We start from the raw sequence: 10,000 nt of genomic DNA, 5'->3' as shown, positions 1-10,000 counted from the left end.
AGGGAGGGAGAAGGGAAAGAGAGAGACAGACACACACACACACACACTGAGTGAGAGAGAGAGAGAGAGAGAGAGAGAGAGAGAGAGAGAGAGAGAGAGAGAGAGAGAGAGAGAGAGAGAGAGAGAGAGAGAGAGAGAGAGGGAGTGGAGGAGAGAGAGAGAGAGAGAGAGAGTGGAGAGAGAGAGAGAGGGAGAGAGAGAGAGAGAGAGAGAGAGAGAGAGAGAGAGAGAGAGAGAGAGAGAGAGAGAGAGAGAGAGAGAGAGAGAGAGAGAGAGAGAGAGAGAGGGGAGAGAGATGGTGAGAGAGAGAGAGAGAGAGAGAGAGAGAGAGAGAGAGAGAGAGAGAGAGAGAGAGAGAGAGAGAGAGAGAGAGAGAGAGAGAGAGAGAGCCAAACAAACAGACCGAGAACGAGAAGAAAGTTAACGGCATAACTAATACACAGAACAATCAATCTCTAATCCGTTACACTACGAAAAGCTACTGAATCACAGCCTGTATTGTACCAAGAAGACATGTGTTCTGGCTCTTGTCGCGCCATTGTATAAAGCGGATCTTTAGAAAGTGAAAATGGAACAGCTACGGGCAAAATATCATCACAGAAAACGGAGCGGCTACAAAGAATTGGAGGGGTAACTATGCTATTTCTTACGCGCACACATCGTCTGAGATTAAAATAACTGTATATTAAGTTCGTGCTTTACCTTATAAGTCGACGGGGAGAGGCATCCTCGAAGGCCAAGGGACATGATGCTCGTCGATACTGTTGGGGTAGAAAAAGAAATGTATTAAAAGAGTGAATAAGTAATTTCTTTAAAAAGAATTGAGAGCCTCGCGTACAAATCATGATTATCCGTGCTTAAGAAAGGCTGATAAATTGATCCAGTTGTCTTATATCATTCAATTCTCAGCACGGGAAGACACACACACACACACACATATAGGCACACACACACACACACACACATATAGGCACATACACACACACATACACACACACACACTCCAACCCACACACACAAACAAAAAATTACAATAGGTGAATATTCGTTGTCTACATTTGTATCTGTCTCTTCCTGCCACTCTCTTTTTTATCTATTAGCCAAATACATTGTACAAATACACACTCTAACCTAAATAAAGCACAGGAAGTATATGAATCAACGACAGTTCTCTTAAACATAAACAATAAACAGCGTGCCTTTACCCATAAAAGAAACCATTACCTTAATAATAGAATATAATAATAGAAATAATAGAAACCATTACCTTAATAACAGAATATAATAATAGAAATAATAGAAACCCTTACCTTAATAATAGAATATAATGATAGAAATAATAGAAACCATTACCTTAATAATAGATAATAATAGAAATAATAGAAACCATTACCTTAATAATAGAATATAATAGAAACCCTTACCTTAATAATAGAATATAATAATAGAAACCCTTACCTTAATAGAAACCTTTACCCATAACAGAAACCTTTACCCATAATAGAAGCCATTCGTAGACCAACATTCTCGTCTTTCTCATCATCTGGAGCCAAACTCAAAATCATTTTAAAGCCACGCCATTAATCCGGGAGCTGGTTAGTTAACACACAAATAAATCTACGACGCAGCATGCAAATTAGGTCGTTGGATAATAACGTGTGTGAAGCGCCAAATCAATTAGCTTAATTTGGCTTCATAATCGTTAATGCTAATGAGCTTTTCAATCCTTGGCTCTAACCACGTGGCGGGATAGAGCAGTTGGGTTGTTCGGTTGTTAGGGAGGGATCCAGGCTCTTTGGTTGTCATTTCGATTACACACACACACGCAGACACACAGACACAAACACACAGACACACACACAGACACACACACACACACACACACACACACACACACACACACACAAAAAAATATATATATATATATACATATATATATATATATATATATATATATATATATATATATATATATATATATATATACATATACTGAAGATGAAAATTAATATTGAAATAAAAAATGTAAAAAAATAGATCACCGTTCAATAGATAATTATATCTTTTCTTATTCTCATTTTCTTAATATGTTAAATGCGCTTAAAGTCTGTAAAAACAGAAAAAAAGGTACGGTTTTAAACTCTGAAACGGCTTTACGTTTTATTTGTCATTTCTACCCTCCTAGCGCCGCCAACTTTATTCTCATAATTTCCACGCCCACTTCCCTTGCCATCCACTCACGCCCACTGGATATCCCTCTTCCACGCCCAACTTCCTTGGCACAACCCCCCCCCCCCTTGGATATGCTCACACCTCTTTATATGTTTTTATATTTCTAAAATTCTATTATATTTTCATCGACATTTTTTCACGCAAATATGTCTCTGAATATTATGATTTACTCTTCAACCTATGTCATCTCGACTATTTTCCAGACTCTTTCTCTCTCTCTCTCTCTCTCCCTCTCCCTCCCTCCTTCTCTCTCTCTCTCTCTTTCCACATCTTTCTCTAGTTTCTCTTTGGTCTACCTTCCTGATTGAGGGTTGGAGGGGGTGGGGGGTGCAGGAGATCGGGAGGAGGAAGGAAGAAGGAAGGAAGAAGGAAGGAAGGAGGGGGAGGGAGGGAGGGAGGGGGTTATAGTACTTGTTTATATTCAAATGAACTTGTGCGGCAAAAAGCTCTTTACCAACGCCTCCCCCCCCCCCCCACCTCTGACCTCTCTCTCTCTTGCGTTTTTGCTTTCTCTCTCTCTCTCTTTGTCTTGGTCTCTCTCTCTCTCTTGTTTTCGTGCTCTCATCTCTCTCTCTCTCATTTTCGCTTTCTCTCTCTCTTGTTTTCGTGCACTCATCTCTCTCTCTCTTGTTTTCGTGCAATCCTCTCTCTCTCTCTCTCTCTCTCTTGTTTTCGTGCTCTCATCTCTCTCTCTCTCTCTCTCCATCTCTATCTCTCTCTCTCCTTCTCTCATTTTCGCTCTCTCTCTCTCTTGTTTTCGTCCTCTCATCTCTCTCTCTCTCCCTCCCTCCCTCTCTCTCCATCTCTCTCTCTTTCTCTCATTTTCGCTTTCTCTCTCTCTCGCCTTTCATTGCGCTCCGTCCCTTTGATATTGCTCCCGGTTGAACAAAAGGAAAAGAAAAAATAGTTCAATAAGACACAAAGGAAATGTTACTAGCTTAGGTAGAAAGATTAACGAACAAAGTCTTCTTCATCTCCCCTTTCTCTCTGTTTATGAATGAAAATATGTGTAGTATATGTGTGTTAGTATACGGAATCACACACATACACAGTTATTAGAATTTACACAAATCTACACACACAAAATCAGTCTCTCGTGCTCACTCCCTCACTCACACACACACATACTCTTTCTCACACACACAAACACATACATACATCCACTTCCTCTCTCTCTCTCTCACATACACACACTCACACACACACACACACACACATCCTACTATCTCACACACTATCTCACACACACACACACACACATCCACTTCCACTATCTCACACACACACACACACACACGACACAGATACACACACGACACAGACACACACACACACACACCCTTACGAAATCAAAATTATAACCAAGCCATAAGCATTCTAACAAAAGCCACGAGACAAGTACAAACGAGAATTCCCTTTAATTTACTGAACTTTATGGCGACGAAAAGCTCACGACAATACGTTCCATTTTTCTTCTTAAAGCTTTATTCCGGTTGAACTGCATCGCAAATATCCATTGTCTCTCTCTCCTTTCCTTTCTCCAGATGTTATGATTTTTTTTTCCTTTTTTTTGTAATCTATTTCACTCGAGCAAGAGAGAGTTTGGCGGTCGGCGTCTGTCAAGGAAGAGAGGGGGGGGGGAGGGGTGATGGGGGGAGGGAAGTGAGGGGGATGACTATGGACGGGGGGGAGGGGGGGGTGATGGCCTGCTTGGGTGGGCCTGCTGTGGATGACGGATGATGACTCCAGGGGAAACTTCTTTGTTTTTTTTGTGTTTTCTCTCTCTCTCTCTTTCACTTTTTTAAATGTTCTTTCTCTTCCGCCTTTTCTTTCTCATTCTTGTGCTCACTATCTCTTATGTCTTTTTCTCTTTATCGTTCTTTTCTCATTTGTCTCACTCTCTCTCTCTTGCATTTTCATAACTTGGTAAAAAAAAAAAAATTCATATCTAGAGTATTATCTTGCATTTTGTTGCAAAACAGGTTGAAAATATGCGTCCTTACAGGTAAACGACTACAACTTTATTCGTTTCATTTTTGTAAGTTGTACTTCTCTCTTTAACTTCCATGGTTATCATTTTTCGTTGACTATTACTATCAAAATGCCATTTATCATATCCTCTTTTTTCTCTCTCTGTCATTTTCCTTTTGATATTCCATCTACTTTTTTCCCACATTAAAAAAAATATATATATCTACAACACCCCAGTTTCTCTTTTCCACTGAAGTTGCAACTCCCTTGATTGCTACTCGCCCTGCTACTTTCTCAAGGAAGTTCCAAGGGGGAGAAGTGGTGTTCCTTCCGTCGGCAATTACCTCTGGCGCTGCTCTGCTATGTGGCGATGTGAAGTGACAATAATCCCTTCCGCCATTAGTGGGAGAGGGAGTCAAGTGTGGAAGCAGTTGACTTCGTTTCATGTTTCGTTGACTTCGTTTCAATAAAGTTGCGTTGACTTCGTTTCAATAAAGTTGCGTTGACTTCGTTTCAATAAAGTTTCGTTGACTTCGTTTCATCTCAATTTCGTTGACTTCGTTTCAATAAAGTTGCGTTGACCTCGTTTCATCAAAGTTGGGTGGACTTCGTTTCATCAAGTTTCGTTGACCGTTTCATCTCAGTTTCGTTGACTTCGTTTCATCAAATTTTCGTTGACTTCGTTTCATCAAAGTTTCGTTGACTTCGTTTCAATAAAGTTGCGTTGACTTCGTTTCATCTGTTTCGTTGTCTTCGTTTCATCAAATTTTCGTTGACTTCGTTTCAATAAAGTTTCGTTGACTTCGTTTCAATAAAGTTTCGTTGACTTCGTTTCATCAAATTTTCGTTGATTTCGTTTCATCGAAGATGAGCAGCTCATTGTGAGAACTGATAACTAGATCGAGGAGAGAAATGATAAGAAATGATGTTAGATGTTGAATAGTGTAGTTGGTCTGAGCTGCTAAGGAAATAAGTATATTTGTGTACCTATATATGCATATAAGAATATAAGTATACACACACAAACACACACACATATACTTATACATATATGTGTGTGTGTGTGTGTGTGTGTGTGTGTGTGTGTGTGTGTGTGTGTGTGTGTGTGTGTGTATGTGTGTGTGTGTGTGTGTGTAGATATATGCAAAAGTAAAAGTATCAGGTTAAAAAATATAAACATAAGTATATGGCTATAAGAAACAAGTAAAAGTACAAGACTACAAGACATAAGTACACACGCATTTGATTTATGCTAAGAAGGAGACCCGCGACCAAACGCTTGTTTAGGCGCGTCCAAATGGGCTGTTGCGTGTAACGAGGTCATTCGAGGCGGTCGGCCAATCAATCACCCCCTTGGCCCATTAGCTGCAATCACCCCTTTGGCCCGTTTGCTGCAATCACCCCCTTGGCCCGTTTGCTGCAATCACCCCCTTGGCCCGTTAGCTGCAATCACCCCCTTGGCCATCCGTTGCATAACTACCCCGTTGTCTTGTTCGACGCTATGCTAATTACTACCCCGGGGGAGGGTGGGGAGGGAGGGAGGGAGGAGGAAGTACCTACTAACAGCCAATTAGCGTTCGTTACGGGGGGGGGGGGCGGGGTTATGGGGTATAAAGAGGGGATTGGATGTATCAAGACGGCGGGTATGGTCTAGCTATTATAAGAGAGAGAGAAAAAAAAGATACGAAAAACACACAATAAAAATAATCAATCAATCAAATAAAAAAATAAAAGAGAAAAGAAAAGAAAAGAGAGAGACGTGGGCGGGGCCGATGGGCGTGGAGGAGCAGTCACACCAAGAGCTCATCAGCGAGTGACAAGCGCGCCCCTCAGGTGTGAGAGTCCTCGAGGAGTCCGGAGGATGCAATGGCTATGACGTCATTTCGTTATAGAAAGGTGGGGAGGGAAAGTCTGACGAGTTTAGGATGAGGCAAAGAAAGGAATGTGAGAAGAGACCTTAGAAAAGGAGATAGCTTTCCTTGAGAGAGAGAGAGTTAGAATGAGAGTGAGAGTGAGAGTGAGAGAGAGAGAGAGGGAGAGAGAAGGAGAAAAAGAGAGAGATATAAAAAACGAAGAGCTAGAGAGAGAGAGAAAAATAAAAAACGAAGAGATAGAGAGAGAAAAAAATAAAAAACGAAGAGAAAGAGAGAGAGAACGAAGAGAAAAAACGAGAGTGAGAGAGAGAACGAAGAGAAAGAAACGAGAGAGAGAGGGAGAGAGTAAAAATAAAAACTACAACGTCAAAAAAAAAACATCTCAAAATACCCACATCAAAACCCAACATCCCCCAAATACCCACGACCCCCCCACCACATCCTCCTCCCGACCTCCACCTCGCTCCATCCACTCGACCCCTTCGCTCGAGGACGAAGTACGTGGGGCTGGTCGAGGGCGAGGAGAGTGTCGAGTGAAAGTCACCGACACTCCCCCCCGGCGAAGTGAGAACGCCGTGATGTTATTACTCTCATCTAAAATAAAAAAAAAAAAAAAAAAAAAAGCATATTTCGCTCATATATAGCGAGGGCGTGTATCTCGCTTGGCCTATATATATATATATATATATATATATATATAAATAAATAAACACAAAAAAAGATTTAAAAAAAAAAAAAAGCAAGCTCGCTCTCAAGGGGAAGCGAGGGGCGTGTTCTCGCTTGGCCTTCTTGGAGGTGCAGAAGACGTGGGGGAATTTGGGGGTAATTCTGTGCGAGATGTGCCGTTGAGTTCGTTGTTATTAATATCATTATCATTACTATTTGAAATTTACCTTTATTGATTTATTTATCATGTTGCGAACGAGAATTTGTTTTCTTTAATTTTTTGAAGAAAATATGGTAATCATTATTATTACTACCATCATCATTATCATTATCATCATCATTATTATTATCATCATCATTATCATCATCATCAGTATCATCACCATCATTCTCATCATTATCATTATTATCATCACTATTCTATCTTATCTTTATTAATCTATCGTGCTGCGAACGAGAATTTGCGTCTTTTTAAATCATTTCGAAAAGTCGTTCTTGCATAACCTACGGAAAACGTACATCGGCAACCCTCACTACGTTCACTATTTTTCAATAAGAAAAGTAATTAAACGTCAAAATGCCCAAAAGTAACCAGATCATAAGAGGCAATAAAACAACACGAGAGAAAAATAATACAAATAATAAAAGGTAAATAATACTTCACAGAAGAAACAGAAAAGAAAATGAGAAACAGGGGGAAATAAATCATAAAAAAGGGGAAAATAAAATCGAATACCGAAAAAAACATGAGAAAAAAAAAATATATATATATAACAAGAAAAAGCGAAAAAAAAAAATTAACAAAGACATCTACTGGAATTACGGGGGGGGGGGGGGGGAGAAAGGGAGACATGGGGGCCCGAAAAATACCTCGCCCCCCCTCCTCTCTCTCTCTCTCCCCTCTAAGTATTATCGTCGCCTGCCCTTTCCTCCCCCCTTAATGGAGCAACGGCCTAAGGGCAGCTTCCCCTTTATGTACGGGAGTTTGTGGTGTCTAATGGCGAAACAGTCTGGGGGTAATAGCACTCACTATTAAGTGTTTTATCCTAGCTCTCTCTTGTTCTCTCTCGCTCTTTCTCTTGTTCTCTTTCTTTCTCTTGCTCTCTTGTTCTCTCTCGCTCTCTTTCTCTCTTGTTCTCTCTCGCTCTCTTTCTTTCTTGTTCTCTCTCGCTCTCTTTCTCTCTTGTTCTCTCTCGCTCTCTTTCTCTCGTCTCTCTCTCTTTATCAGTTATCTCATGTTGTTTTTTTTATCTTGATCGTTATTTTTTTCGTTCAGTTCTCGACACCATTAGCTTAAGGAAATCTTTTAAAGGGATGGCTTGCTTTTCATGAGGAAATTTGCTCTCACTTCCCTTGCATATATTTTATTCATTCTCTCTCTTCCCCCCCTCTTTTCCTCATTTCTGCCCTCCCCTCCCCTTTAGCACTCTCCCCCCTCCTTCACAGTTGTTTCCACTCCTCCTGCCCCCTCTTCCCCCTCCCTCTCCCATTCCCCACCCTTCCCCCTCCATTCACCCGCCCCCTCCCCCCCTACCCCCTTCCCCTAGCTTCGTAATTTCCTCCTCGGAAGAAATGGCGATAAAATGAGGAAGAAGAGGAAAAAGGTAATAAAATGGCGCGACTTCCGGAGGGAAAGAGGAAAGGAGGAAGTGGTAGAGAGAGAGAGAGAGAGAGAGAGAGAGAGAGAGAGAGAGAGAGAGAGAGAGAGAGAGAGAGAGAGAGAGAGAGAGAGAGAGAGGGAGGGAGAGAGAGAGGAAAGAGAGGGAGAGGGAGAGGGAGAGGGAGGGAGAAAGGGGGAGAGGGAGAGCGAGAGGGAGAGGGAGAGGGAGAGGGAGAGGGAGAGGGAGAGGGAGAGAGAGAGAGAGAGAGAGAGAGAGAGAGAGAAATAAACTTAAATAAGAGGAATATAAGAAAACACCCAACCAAACACAAGGAGAAGATCGAGAAGCGAAACAGCTCTCGATGAGATCAACAGAAAGAATAAAAATAACATCATAAGAACGACCATAAGAAAACACCCAACCAAACACAAGGAGAAGATCGAGAAGCGAAACAGCTCTCGATGGATCAGATGGAGAATAAAATCGCTCATAAAACGAACATAATTACGTGGAAATAATCACTAGACAAAGAACGAAGAGAGGGAGGGAGGGAGGGAGAGAGGGAGAGGGAGACAGAGAGAGAGAGAGATCCAAAAGCGAAAAGCAAAATAAAAAAACAATGAAAATCAAATTTCACCATCAAACACAATCTAACTTCGCGATGCCCGTAAGTTTTTAAAAAATCTTTATCTTTTTCTTTCTCCATTTCGTTTTTTCTTTCTATCTCCTCTCTTCTTGCAATTCTTTCATACCTGTTTATCAATCGCTATCATCTCATTCTTCATCCTTCGTTTCAGTCATCTGTCAATCATTCAGTGTTCATCTTTTTTAAATGCTTTATTTCTATATAATTTATTCGTATTTTGAGATGGGTTTCTATAGTGGGTCTTTGTCCTTTTTTTTTAATTGTTTGGGTAATGATTTTGTTATTTCCGGTATTTTGTTATATGTATTTTTTTCCTTTTTTATTCTAACGATTTTTTTCCATATTTGAAAGTTTAGCAGCTTGGAGAATCTGAAATTTTGTATCTAATTTTTGAAAATTATTTATTTCATTTATTTCACCCTTAACTGATCTTAAATACTGTAATAGGATCATGTTTATTAAATGCTCTATACATTTTCCTCATAAGCGGATAACTATGTGATTTATTCGTAATTTATTTATTCCTTTATACACTTTCCTAATAAACCTTGTAATTGTGATTTCTTTAGTCTACCCTAAGTTGGTCTCGTTCTCTTTGAATCACGGTCTTCCGTTACAATCTTATTAAATGTGTTATTGTCTTTCGCTTGTTGTGAATATAACAATTATGCTTTATGATCAACCGGATTGCAAGGAAATTATCATCAAAACTATCAATTTCACAATCATTGAAGAGGAAAGGCGTGACTCTTAAATATCTTTTTAATAATGTCAACCTTTGCTATAAGAGTGAATAATTTAGAACAATTAAGAATTAAGTGTTCATGTTTAGATAATAATGATTTATGTGCTCGTCTGATTAGCATCAAATATCATTATCTATAGAGGAAGAATCGCCACCTGGAGAAGGTCAAAGGTCATAGACAAATAACACAGGATGTTTCGGAATGCATTTGGCACCAATATATCGACCAAGGAAATTACAAGGAATTGGCTTGATATAAACAACT

Source organism: Penaeus vannamei, chromosome 16 (genome assembly GCF_042767895.1).
Source record: "Penaeus vannamei isolate JL-2024 chromosome 16, ASM4276789v1, whole genome shotgun sequence".
Classification (NCBI taxonomy): domain Eukaryota; kingdom Metazoa; phylum Arthropoda; class Malacostraca; order Decapoda; family Penaeidae; genus Penaeus; species Penaeus vannamei.
Note: the sequence above shows the minus strand (reverse complement) of the source record.